The sequence below is a fragment of the Amyelois transitella genome, chromosome 8 (assembly GCF_032362555.1).
Source record: "Amyelois transitella isolate CPQ chromosome 8, ilAmyTran1.1, whole genome shotgun sequence".
In the NCBI taxonomy this organism is placed as follows: domain Eukaryota; kingdom Metazoa; phylum Arthropoda; class Insecta; order Lepidoptera; family Pyralidae; genus Amyelois; species Amyelois transitella.
The window spans coordinates 311,273-325,994 of NC_083511.1; the positions used below are offsets into that span (position 1 = coordinate 311,273).

The window sequence follows — 14,722 nt, forward strand, 5'->3', positions numbered from 1 at the left end:
TGTTTCAGGATTATACAATCTACTTACATTCTCATATTTCCCATAGATATCGTAAAAGGCAACCAAGGAAATTTTGTAGAAGGCGTCGTCGTCTGAGCAAATATGAATATATATCCAGATGTAGGTTTTCAAATTAGCTTATTGAATATGCGCCTGAATAGACAGGAGAGCGCCTTTCTTTGCTGTTCGTATTCATATAGGGATTTATTTTTAAGGTAAGGGATTGGTAATGTTTTCTAAACAAGATACTAATGTGATTTCTATAGACTAAAATGGGGGAAAAGTAAATGCAAAATTTACAAAAACCCCATCAAATCACGAAGTCATCGATGTAGCTCTAACTTTCACTTTGAAGCTATCTAGCACAACAACAATATAAACCCCTGAATCTGAGATCTGGGTTTCACCGATCAGATCTGAAATGGAACGATTTTTCAAATAAACGTGGCTGTTTAATAAGTAATTCCGTGAAGTTATTGACAAAACACCTCATTATCATGGTTCAACATCCACGCAAGTGTCTAAACTACAAAAAACCACACGTTTTAATAAGAGAAATATTGCTATAATAATAACGTCAGAACTTGAACAAAGTCGGCGAAATTGAATCCGTGGTTTAAAAACCGCTGAAATCTGAATGGATCTCGTGATATATTCAAATGGGCGCCGGCGGAATGAATTCCGTACACCTCCCGCCATTTTGTGATTGCGAGAACTGAAATTAATTAATTTTATAGTCTTAGTGAACATTTTGTTATATTGAAGCAGACGAAGCAGTGATAATTCTAACCAATCATCAATACTACATAACTAACCTTACACTACATTCCATTTGAGTGTTTTCATAAAGCGAATAATATTATTTCCTTTTAAATTTAACATCATCTCCTTACGTATTATATATACGTTTATCTGTTGTAAAATACAGATTCAAATAGTATAGCAACTCATTTTCATAAAGGTTAATCACGTCTTCATTCAAATGGTTTACTTCAATTCACACATAAAATAAAACAATAATCTTAATGAGTTAGGATAAATGTAGTTTTCACAAGTTACATAAAAATGTAACTTACACGCGGGCGGAGCTTCGGGTAACCGAGCTAATACGTACTACTGTGACGTTCTGAAATCGTAGAACAAAAGAAAACCTACAGTAAATTGAATGTATGTCCTTGGAAATAATCAGAGTGGCGTTCCGCGATGAACGGAGATAAAAAAAACAAATGAAGAGCGCCCGCTTATCGCTTAATTAAATGTAAAATTTAATTAATTCGTTGCCGGCCTCAATCTCTACGTAACGTCGCATACGGGCAACCATATTGTTTTAAAACTCGCTACCCTGAGATTACATTATCTCCAAACTCACATAGTTTCTAGAAATATGTAGAAGTGTGAAATGTAAGTTACACAAAGAGAGATAATTTTGTTAATTTAAATGCTTAGTTAGTTTTCATGTTTAACCGTCGTCGTAACTAGACTTTAATATAATGGGACGTACTTATATATCAATTTCAAACAAAAATCAATTTTGAAAAATTGAGTAAGAGTAACATAGACTCCTTTTTCTGGAAAAAAAACTATGGGAGCGAAGCTCTTTTCAAGGCTTTAAATATTCAGAAAATCCATAACTAGAACCTCCTCCTTTTTTAAGTCGGTTGAAAAACATACACTGACTTTTGACTATGATTATGCTGTTGTAGTAAAATACATTTTGTAGAAAATATTTCTGCAAAAGCTCATTAAGCTTGCCGCCATTATAAGTTTTAAGCTATTCTTAGCTTAAGTTATCCTTACAGAAGATGCGGGCGAGATATGGCGGGCCTTAACGCCATTTTATGATGGTGCTTGAATGTTTTGAAATTACCTTATTTATTATAGATAACTTAAGGTTAAAAGCCGCTTCTTTTCAGATTTGCAAAAAAATCCTTCCAGCTTTCTTCGATGGGCTAATATGAGTTTTTAATTTCATAAGCAATTCGGCTTTTAAGTCTTTTCTATAGACCTTGTTCGCCTTACAGGATTAAAAAGAAATTATGTGTGTATGAAATTATGTGTGTACACACACATTATGAGCTAGCAACCTGTCACTATTTGAATCTCAATTCCATCTTCATTCTTCTCTTCTCAGACTTATCGAGACTGCTGGCTCTGTCTACCCCGCAAGGGTTATATACGTCATTGTATGTGTATCTATATCCCGAAATTCACACTCTTCATAACAGGTAAAAGCAAATTGCTTTGAAATAACAGTAATAAATGAAACCAGAGCAATTAGAGCAAGTAGCGTGTAACTAGCGCGCCGAGGCTCAGGAACTCCTTCTAATTACGCGATAAGCCTGACGTGTATGCAAATACGTCTGCAATGCGTCTTGCATTCGCTTTATGACGTCCGCCGCTAACGAGGCAGATAGAGCTGTATATTTTATATTTTTAAAAATTTTGACTAAGAATGCAGGACATAAGACAAGTGAGCAGAGAGAGAGTATTTTTATTATACAACTTAATAAACCGTGTGGTTTCCGGCCCTTTAGGACAGGACCCCTCCTTATCTTTCCTATGTATATCGTAAAAGGCAACTAAGTGAAAGGCTAATATACTTAGGTTCACTATATCATACACACATTTCTCGATTAGTTTTAGAAAGATTTCAAGCCAAAGGCAAAGGTCACCTATATTCATACAATAAGCTCACATTCCATCCCTTACGGAGTAGACAGAGCCTATAATCTCTTGAGATTTATTAAGTGACCAGTTGCTAGCCTATGGAGCCAAGCTTTTTTATGAGAAAATATAAAGTGCACGTTCAAAATTTTATTCTTATGTGAACATATTATTATATACTCGTAAACACAGCCAAATTATAGTGCGACATAGTTGTGTTATGTAGTTACATTAGAGCACGTAGTGTCGCTCCCAAGATGCGCCATTTTTGGGTCACGCGGGGTCACGACCCGGACCGCTATCCCGAGGGAACTGCGTAATGTTGTGCTATTATGGCTACATTAGTGCCGGATTGACTGACAAACAGAGAAACCCCACACCGAATTAAAAATGGCAATTAAAACTCACGAGCTTGATCTCCCTTTACTATATAGACTGGGTCTTGGACATTTACCGAATGCATTTGTAAATACATATTTATAATAATTACGTCTTCATGCCTTACGAGGCAGACAGAGCCAACAGTCTCGGAAAGCTGAAATGCCAGGTTTAGCTGTATTTGCCTAATAATATTAGTGATTTGAGCCATCATGATACGTATAAATTATATAATTTCGACACTTTCCTGAATATACACTATGAATTGGCAAGCATTTTAAGAATATTATGTTATGTAATCTACACTAATATTATAAAGAGGAAAACTTTGTTTGTTTGTTTGTTTGGTTGTAATGAATAGGCTCAAAAACTACTGGACCGATTTTAAAAATTCTTTTACCATTCGAAAGCTACATTATCCACGAGTAACATAGACTATATTTTATTTTGGAAAAAAAATAGGGTTCCGTAATATATTTGGATTTTTCGGACACAAACTGAAAAAAATCAACCAAAAAGTTACTTATTTTGCGTACGCTGCCTAAACTACAAAAGATAGAACCATTAAATGTTTTAATTAATTGTAGATCTTATAAATATCTACAAAAAAGTCCGCGACACACTATACCTATCTATGTCGAGTGAGGCACAACAACCACATTTTTATTTAAAAATCTTGATATTTTTTGGTCTACATTTAAACGCGTTTTTTTACTCATGCTATTTATCCTTATCAAAATAAATACATCAATAAGTACAGTTTATGTAGATAATATTTGGTCTTTGAATGATTAAAATTGGACGTTTGATTTTGAAGTTGTGGTGAAATTAAAATATTACGATTTCTGCTGCACGGCCCGTTGCGAAGTGAGCAAGACTTAGTTAGCCGCTTTGCGGGCGGTCCTTTAGTTAGTTCTAATAGAGATATATTTATTTACGGCTGTGCATCCGTGCGAAGCCGGGGCGGGTCGCTAGTTAATGATATAAACATTGTACAGAACACAATAATATTTTCCATTTCATTGCTTTGTCCCGTCTCTGTCACAAAAACAAAGCCTGTCTCCACGTTAAATAAAAATGTAAGAGAAATATACCTAATACGGCAGCGAAATATTATTGTTTCCATGAACAACAGAGTATAAAGGTAATTGGTAGACAAACTTTCAGCCGGGAGGGTCCCGAGGGAACACGAAAAATGCCAATTGTTTGGACGCCGCGGGCGGCCGGCTCAACCATTTTATTACCGGACGTACGTTTTTGTTATGTTGATATTAAATTTTAAAAAATTTTGAAAAACAAATTCCTTTACGAAGAAATATGAAAGATTTATTTGCCTGAATTGTGGAATTCTTTCTCTGATTCTTTTTTTTTTGCCGGTTGCACACTGAACTGCTGGCGGTTACTGTGAATTTTACTCGATCAAAATAATCGATGAAGTAAACGCGCATATGTATGGAAAGCGTTACCACTAGATGGCGCTGTTTAGACTACATACAAACTCGAAACTGCGTTTGATCGAATAATCAAATCTTTACAGTCTTGAAGCGACTGAAAGTTGTGCTGTATAGTTAATTATACGACTATGTGTTTAGTCGAGGATACCTTATCTAATACGGTCGATTTACGACTCTCTTTCTTAAACTCTCTCTCTTAGTCGCCTTTTACGACATCCATAGGAAAGAAATGGAGTGGTCCTATTCTTTATTGTATTGGTGCCGGGAACCACAAGTCACATATATTAATGACGAATTCCTCATGCTCTTTATAAAACACAAAATGTACATTATATGCATTGCAGACTGCGTATTTCAAGAAGACTAGGCCGTACTGCGCCAAACTGGCGGCTGCCAACGGCCGCGCCAAATGTCCCCACTGTGGAGGCTGCCAACGCTGCCTGCCTGCTACTGCCTGCATAGCCTACACGGTTATATATCATAGTCATAGTTATTAGAACTAGATCTTACACTTCAATCATCACTAGAACACACAACACAGACACACTTATTCATCACACCACCAGTCTCACACTTTGTCTCTCACACATCCTACCCCATTGTTAAACCTTTTACCTTTAACACTTAACCCTACTAGTTTGTTTATATAAGTAGTAACTAATAGAATAGCGGTCGAACACTGGATTCCAAAACACAGGCTTGCCTAGTTTGGAAATCAGGGTTTATAAAATAATTTGTACTACATACTTATTTAGGGGAACTTTTGTATGCTCATTATTTGGTTAAATGTTGTACAAATCCTTTAAGTAAATAAATAATTTTATTTATTTATTATTTATTTATTTAATTATAAATGCGAAAGATCGTATGTATATGAATTAGATACTTTTTGTACCAAAGACCATGCAAAAAATACCACGAAAGATGGGTTCAACTGTAGACAAGGAAGTCCACGGTAAGAAGAAAAAGAACATCTATTTCTGCTATGCTATATAGCTGTATGGCTTAAAGATACAATTTAAATTCAGATAATGATAGGTTGCTAGCCTATCGTCTAAAAGAATAATACTAAGTTTATAGCCTTTCCTTTAGTAACCGTTTACGACGGGCGGATCAACTCCGTAAGGGATGTCATTTTTACGTTAAAACTGTCGCAAGTGAATTTGTTTCAGGCAAACGGTAAATTCTGTACTTAATCGGTTCACAACGCGTCGATTAAGTTTCGTTCAGATTTGCTGTCTTAAAGTTTGGAAGCTGAAACCAATATGATAAGGTCATATATACATACATATGGTTACGTCTATATCCCTTGCGGGGTAGACAGAGCCAACAGTCCTAAAAAGACTGAATGGCCACCTTCAGCTATTTGGCTTAATGATAGAATTGAGATTCAAATAGTGACAGGTTGCTAGCCCATCGCCTAAAAAAGAATCCCAAGTTTGTAAGCCTATCCCTTAGTCGCCTTTTACGACATCCATGGGAAAGAGATGTAGTGGTTCTATTCTTTTTTGTATTGGTGCCAGGAACCATACGGCTATGATAAGAGAAAGTAAAATTCTATATTCAAAATGAAACAAACCTCCAAAGCTCCCGGCACGTGATCGCAACAAAAGCTCGGCGTTAATATTTAAAAAGTTCACTCGGCGCGTGCGAAGCTTTCCCCCGAAGCTCGCAGGAAGCTTATTTACTTCTTTGTTACACCTCTTTTTAATTCAGGCTTCACGTTTTGTGTAAACAGTTATGCTTAGGTAATTATTAATGATAGGTTCCTAAATTTGTATAAATTTTGCAAAGATAAAAAACTATGTTTGTGAAATATTGTACTATTCATTAATTAGGTATATCATACGCTTATTAAATGTTAACATATACTGAAGAGCGTCGGTGGTTGAATTGATAAAGTGCCCGATTTATATGCGTGATGCACAGGTTCAATTTCCACGTAACGTAACGTAAAATCATATAACATAAACAATAATAAAATCACGTCTATATCCCTTGCGGGGTAGACAGACCCTATAGTTCATCAAAAGACTGAGAGGCCATGATTAGCTGTTAATTATAGAAATGAGACTTAAATAGTGACAGGTTGCTACCCTATCGCTGAAAGAGGAATCCCAAGTATATAAATCTATTCCTTAGTCGCCTTTTTCGACATCCGTAGGAAAGAGATGGAGTGGTCCTATTCTTTTTTCTATTGGTGCCGGGAACCACACGGCAAAATTACAATATAGTTCAATCAAGCCAAGCATTAATGTACGTTTTAAAAATTTTATGAGCTGCTTATTTTAAAACAAAAAAGGATGCATCCTCAAAGCTTACTAAGCATAGAGAATAATAATTATAATTATGTAGCAGGAAGCTTAGATAATAATATAATAAGGAGCAGGAGCTATGAGGATGGTCTCAATTGGAAAGAGTTGTCTCTGCCTATACCTACATCAAAATTGGTTATTTAAGACTAGTAAATAAATCGATCAGTCGTAAACATTTTTTTGATTTGCCACCAAAAAGCCATTTAAATCATTGTCACACAAAAAATAAAATGTTGTATGAAAAAAGAAAACAATTCTTTAACAGACAGACAGACAGAGTTCAGCATTAAAAAAAATTAAGCATTTGAATACAACATTCCTGTAGGTATACTAACTAACATTCTTTATATTCTGTTTCTTTATTAATGTTATTAGATTGTATCAATCAAGTTCGCAATTGGCTGAATTAAAACTACCTATATAAACACGTATTCATTTTTTTATCAACTTTATCCCTTATCCGGAAATCTAACTTCCTACTGATAAGAGATCGAAAGTAATGACAGTACGCCCTTTTAATTTAGTGGGTTATTTCATTAGGACGAGTGAGGCGCGCGCCACACCTCTGCAATTAATTGTCCACGAATTAGTTAATTACTGCGGCAACACTATGCCATTGTATGACACCTTTGTTCGATACTAGAGGACGCCCGCGACTCCGTCCGCGTAAAGCGAAAAATCTCGTTAATTTCTGGAAATCCTCTCTTAGTGCATCCCTAGAAAACCAAAACAGAGACTCGTGGTTCCCGGCACTAAGAAAAAGAAGAATAGGACCATTCCTTCTCGTTCCCATACAAATGGTAACACGCGACTTAAGGATAGGATTCTTCTTTAAGGCGATGGGCTAGCAACCTGCCACAATTTGAATATCACTTCTATCATTAAGCTAAACGGGGCCTATCAGTCTTTAAGACTGTTGGCTCTGTCTACCCCGCAAGGGATACAGACATAATTGTATGTATACATGTATGTGATAAAAACATCTAAGATTACATTAACAAAATTATTTAACATTTTTCAATCTTCGCCTGGGCATTGTAGTTAGTTGTTCATAATTACTCCTACTAACTACTTACGTGTATATTAAATTTGAATAAGATTATTTGAAACTCATTTTCATATTTAAATAAGTTTTCACAGGAATATTTTATTCTCAAAAGTATATTCTTCCCAGAAAGTGGAAGCCCCCATTTCACGCAAACTCAAAGTGACAGGTGAAGCCGAGGAAACGAATTAGTTTGTGCGGGCAACACCGCCTCTAATTAGCGGCGAGCGACGGGCTGATGACCCGCCTACTTCATGCACATTTTATGTATATAATCAGTTTCAATTATAGGTTTTAATAATAAGGAATTTTGCGCAATAAATAAACCTATACATACATACTATTATCTCTTTATGTTACAACAGTAAAAGTTTATGTTTGTTACAATAATACTAAAGTATAATTAATATAAAGGTGACTGAATCTCAATTCCACCATCCAAGAACTTTACAAACACTTGGAAGATGCAAAACAACCTTATAAAGATTGACTTGCAGTTTTATTTTACTTTATTTATTTATTTATTAAGGTACTAGCTGTGCCTGCGACTTCGTCCGCGTGGAATAGTTATTTTGGGCATCATTGAAGCCCTCAAGGATGCTCCTTCCCCGATTTTTTTCACATTTTTCATTACTTCTTCGCTCCTAATAGTTGCAGCTAGACGTTATATAGCCTAAAGCCTTCCTCGATAAATGGTCTATTTAACACAAAAATAATTTTTCAATTCGAACCAGTAGTTCTTGAGATTAGCGCATTCAAACAAACAAACAAACTCTTCAGTTTTATAATATTAGTATAGATTAATCTAAGTGCCGATTTAAACAAAAAAAACATATTCTATTAGAATTATAACCAGAAATATGTACCTACAACTTACAAAAGAAAAAGAAATGAAAATAAAGAAACGCCTGTGCAATGCTATCTTGCCGTCGTCGGGTCTTCCCACACTCCCTTAGGGGAGTCGGAGTAGATTGGTCAGGGCTTCTGGCCCTCTTCAATGGCGTCATCGCTGCCTACGACTGTAGGCAGGTCGATGGGGCGGCCGTGACGGCCTGGGTCTTCACGACTTCATACACTGGGAGTTCCCATCGGCGGCGGCGTTGACGCGTCGAGCGCGGCAACCGTTACGCAAAAATAATCCTTATAGCAAGATTCAGTATTTACGCGCGATGGCTTGTTAGCGTATTTCATTACATGTATAAGATTGGTGTTTCTATACCGAATTCGATGTTTCTTTTTTTATTGAATAGGTAATTATATGGATTTTTAAAAATTACGAATGAGTGTAAGTGTTATTGGTATTATAAACGTCAGAGTATAGAAATATAATCAGAAATCTCCGAACTGCTAAGCTATTAGAAATTACACGTGTTATTGTGAGTCAACCATAACAGATAGACTTATGCTGTCTTGCGATATTTTTTTAATAATTTTATTTAGAATATTTCCGTAATACATGGTTTCGCTGTAGCTTTAACCATTAGGGCTGCACACGCGACGGAAGCTTAAAAAATCAAGTAACTTCTCCCGTTTTCCCAACATTTACTTTCACTGCTCTGTTCCTACTGATTGTAGCGTAATGAAAAGTATACTATGACCTGCTCAGGAGTATGAAGAATAACTGTACCAAGTTTCGTTAAAATCCGTCAAGTAGTTTTTGTTTCTATAAAGAACATACAGACAGACAGACAGACAGACAAAAATTTTACTTATTGCATTTTTGGCATCAGTATCGATCACTAATCACCCCCTGATAGTTATTTTGAAAATATATTCAATGTACAGAATTGACCTCTCTACAGATTTATTATAATTTATTAAGGTATTTATACAGACAGATTACAAAATTACATTATATTTACATTTGTTAAGTATAAACTTAACAAGTAAAATGTTAGTGTACACAGCATGATCATACCAAATGAGTCATTACCAGAATAATAACTCAAACAACAAGACATTAAAACCAAAAGAAAGAAGTAGCTTAGGAAGTTATCACGAAACAGTAACTTATATAAAGCGTGAGAGAAGAGAATACAGTAATAAAATAAAATATACTCTAGGGGAACAATTCAATTATATAATTTTTTTTAAAATATCCATTAATATTAGCTTTATTTTACGGTCTGCTCATAACTAAAAGGGAATTGTTGAAGGAGATCCTGAGTCCGAACGTATTCGTGACACGGGCCTGGAGATACCAGCGCGCACCAGTCACGGCGCCGTCAATACAACCCTCACGATATTTAGTTACATTTTAAAACCCCTATCACTGTCAGTTCATCAAGGTTACTCATAACTGAGATTCGAACGAACAGTCGTATAAACATCGGTTACTATTCAAACATAATAACTCGGAAAAGAGTCGTCTGTGCGTGATAGGTTTCTTACCCTCAATCTAACAAGATTTTATTGCTTTTAAATAATTTTTCTCTGTGCTTGTATTTGCTCTTAATGGGCGCTGTAAAATATCGTCCATTTTGAAATAAGTTGGTCACAGCGTGAGTCTGTCACAGACAGCCTTATGCACTCAGTACGACCACTTTACATTAGTACTTATTAATTGAATAGAAATTCTACATACGTTTATGTTATCTCATTAAATAAAAGAAGACACTTACTAACTCATACTAAAACTCAAACCGCTGGTCAACAGATTTTAAATTTGGTGTGATTTCATTGATTTCCTTATGTGCACCCCTAGGAGCACTAAGGGAGGGGTTCCCGAAATTCTGATAATAGCTAGTAACTGGGTTTTCCATTTTACGTGAGCAGAGCCGCAAGTGTTCTCCGGTTATTAAATATTATTTGTATTATTTGTAATTCCTTTGCAATATTATTGCTAAAATCTAATGTCTATTGCAAGTTCCTGTGTACCAAACATTGCAAGACTTAAACAAATATAGAACTAGGATGTACATACATACATATATTTTCATCCAGAAGAGGGACAATGAGATACAATAAAGGCTGAGTTTGAGCATATTCGGGCGGATAGCCGTCCGCCAGCGCCAGATTAAATTACTTTTGTTTCCAACTTTTACGACGGCCCATTTTCCTGCAAATCTGGCCTATTAACTTTCATCGATGGCGAATACTGATTTTTGCGATATCTGGGATGGAATTTTATTTTATCTCATGAAAAGAGACGATCAGACCCTTTGTCTTTTGTTACCTTATCGTAATATAGAATTTAGTGTTATTGTAAGCCTCTGCGTGATATTGTTAGATTTATTGGAACGCAAAAATTGTTCTGTTTGCGATACAGAAGTTTGAGTAAAGTACTTAATTATTTACAAACTAGAATAATTATTTACTCCCAAAAACAAAAAAATCAAGTAATGATCTTTCTTGTGGCGTAAAATCATTTACTTACAAAGTAGGCTTTATTGTAGGCGATATGACATAATAATGTAATTTGACATGGAAGAGCGTGGGTGCTATGGCGTAGACGCTACGGCTACGGCGTAGCCGCTACGCCATTCGCTTTCCATAATTTCACGCAATTTACTTATTTTTGTGCTTTTATCTTTTACTGGAAACTTTATGATTTTATGTGTTCTGTTTAATATAGAATTGAGATTCAAAACAATTGTTAAAAAAGATTTCTCCTCTTCCTTCCTTTAATATCTTCTATTATTTAAAAGTAAATTATCTCAAGACTTTATTCATCTCTATATTTATTTGTAACTTTACTAAAATTTTGATACCTACAGAAGCTATATTAAACAACACAACCGCGAATGAGTACAAAGTAACTATGTAACTATGTTGTAACGTTAGCAGTCTTCCCCAGAGGGATTCTCGAATGTATGTACTTCCCTAGTTCGGAGAGAGGTGTCCCCAGCGGCCCGTGTTTCGAGAGAAACCTGCTCCGACCCAGATAGTGAAATGACGTGAAATATGGTATCTACACAGGGTATAATGCCGTGTGGCTCCCGGCACCAATACAAAAAAGAATAGGACCACTCCATCTCTTTCCCATGGATGTCGTAAAAGGCGACTAAGGGATAGGCTTACAAACTTGGGATTCTTTTTAGGCGATGGGCTAGCAACCTGTCATTAGTTGAATCTCAATTCTATCGTTAAGCCAAATAGCTGAACATGGCCATTCAGTCTTTTCAAGACTGTTGGCTCTGTCTACCCCGCAAGGGATATAGACGTGACCATATGTATGTATGTATGTACACAGGGTATTGTTGTAATTTTCATAATTTAATAACTATTGTAATTCTTTAGATTATTTTAATGTTTTATAATAATATTCCTATTTAAAAGTTGCTCAATTGATCGTTATCGCCTCATGGCAACGAGTGACGTCAGCCAATGGTGCGATAACGATAGTGGGGATGGTAGGGTAGGCTTGTTTTTGGAAAACGATTGAAGCGGTGGTCATTCTGTCGCCGAACGTCTAACAGTAAAGTTGATCATAGCAGAATCTATGTCATAGAGATATTATAAGTATACTATGCTTATTATGCGTATGATTATGTATAAATAGTGTTAAAAGTACTGCAAAAGTGATTTGGTTTATGGAGATCAAAATACAAGGAAATTACAAGTTAAAAGGTGTTTTAATTACTATTCCTTTCTGAGATATTGGCATACGCCAACAGTATAATGTCGACAAAGTAATCCCATACGTTCATACTAGTATCATGAAGAGAAATGTTTAGTATTTTGATCGTAATGGATAAACTCATAAAATTAAAGCCTTTTTAAAGAAACTGAGTTTGTGTATAATATAGAAATACTGACAGTTGCTAGGCGAATCCAATACTGGACTGAAGGTTCAAAATGTTATATTGTAGAAATTCTTAACAGGAAACAAACCCTGGAATAGTAGGAACCAAGCACTGGAAATGTAGAAACTAAGGTTTGGTCAGTAAATTACTATATCCCTAACATTTACTCAGGTAAAAGCTGCACTAGATGTGCCTATTCCCTTAGTCGCTTTTTAAAACATCCATGGTAAGGAGATGGAGAGGTTCTATTCTAGAAGTGCCGGAAACCACAAGACACATATAAAAACACTGTCGTATGAAAATGTAAAGAAAAATTAACTGACAGGTCTACCACTGTGCCACAAAGGCTTAACTTGAATAGGTCCACATAGGTTCGGCTGTTATGAATAGATGAATCGTCGCGTCATTCACAATTCGTCCCATTTTTCGCACATCGATCCCTCACTCATATAACCAACAAATGGCCAGGAATTCCAATATGGGAGCGAATACCGACTATTCTTGTAAATCTACCCCCTCATACCGCTCATACCCTTATACGTTACACAATAGAGCTCAAAATGAGGTATTTGCGGTATATTGCGTGTTTATCGAGACATCCAATATCTAATAGCAATGATGACGTTGTGTGTTAACGCTTATGGAAACCATCTTTTAAACTTGTTATTTTGTAAATGAAAATTTTAATGCTTTTATACTTACTAGTTATAAAAGTATAATTTTTAAAAGTAACTATGTACTTCCAAATATTTTTTAAGTATTGAGATACTATTTATATAAATTTGCTGTAAAAAAATACAACAAAATTTATACGTTTTTCATCCTATTTCCGGTCAGTTCAAAGTTTGACTAAGGCAAACTTAAATTTGAAAGCCTAGAAAGCCAAAGATAATACCTTGTTCATTGTAAACATTTGTTACTTTTTATAAGGTATAAAAGGCGCACGTAACGTACCTACCTATATATACATACACTAAAAAATCACTATAAACGAAATATACATATATATTTTATATAATGAGAAAGTTTTGTAGCAGACCTAAAAACTTTGAATGACATGACAGGCAAAGTGACAGATGACAGTGTTCATAATTAGTGCGTAAATAATTTATTTGTTCTATCGATTATCGAAGTAGCGATCCATCATATTTAAAAAAATAATTAATTAATTTATTATTTTTTTTTATTAGTACCTCTGTCTACCCCTCCGGGAAAAAGGCACTTATGTATGGTATGTACTTACTTATTTAAAATTGCGAAAGTCTGCCTATTTATGTCTGTCGTGTACCAAATTTTATAAAATTTCGAAGCAAAAGGCAAAAGCCAACCAAAAAAAACCAAAATAAAATACAAAAGCTACCAAACTAATTCTGATGAAATTTAATAGATATACTGGTAGAATATAATCTGGAATAATACATAAGAATCTTTTTTATCCCGAAATTCGCATAGTGCTGGTTGATAATAATTATAAGAGTTGTTTTAAAATGACCTAACCTACCCTACATTTTAAAATTATAGGTGTAGGTATACTCGCAATAATAATGAACACAAGTTTTGTTTTCAAACGTATAATAGTTAGGTGGGTACATATATGCAGCGTTTGTATTTGGTTGAGTCGCCTTCGTAACCGCGGCAAGCCTTCGCTGCCCCTACCCATGTTATCTCGTTACAAGAAGGCGTCTGCGGGCGCCGGGTGGCACTGCGTCGCGCCCTCGCACCTACGAACTAGGCCAGCGGGTGATCCGCCGCCGGTGCGCGGCCGTCGCCTCGCCGTGAGCACGGGAGAAGCCCGTCGACGTCTTCGTAGCCGCTCGCCTGCGCCGCTGGCGCTCTCGCTGCGACCGTCGCCTCTCGCTAGCACCCCGCAGTGACGCATTGCAGGTGCGCGACGGCCAATCGGCGCGCGCCGGCCGCTACTCCACGCCGCCGCACCCGCCCGATATAAAACCGACTATCCTTTGCGGATTAAATGTAATCCCGTATCGTGCGTCCCGAGACATGGACTACGACGTTAGAGAAATTCTCATCTCAAACTAAACACGAGTGCCCTAATCGAATAAAAAAATCGGTAAACGGATATGAAAGAACGGTGAATCGAGTAAGAAAACGATTCTGAAC

General features: G+C 36.0%; 1 protein-coding gene across 1 annotated transcript in view; it reads left to right on the forward strand.

Moving 5' to 3' along the window:
* The window catches only part of LOC106140826 (uncharacterized), a 346,955-nt gene that overhangs the window by 115,701 nt on the left and 216,532 nt on the right, over positions 1–14,722 (forward strand). The window lies entirely within an intron of this gene.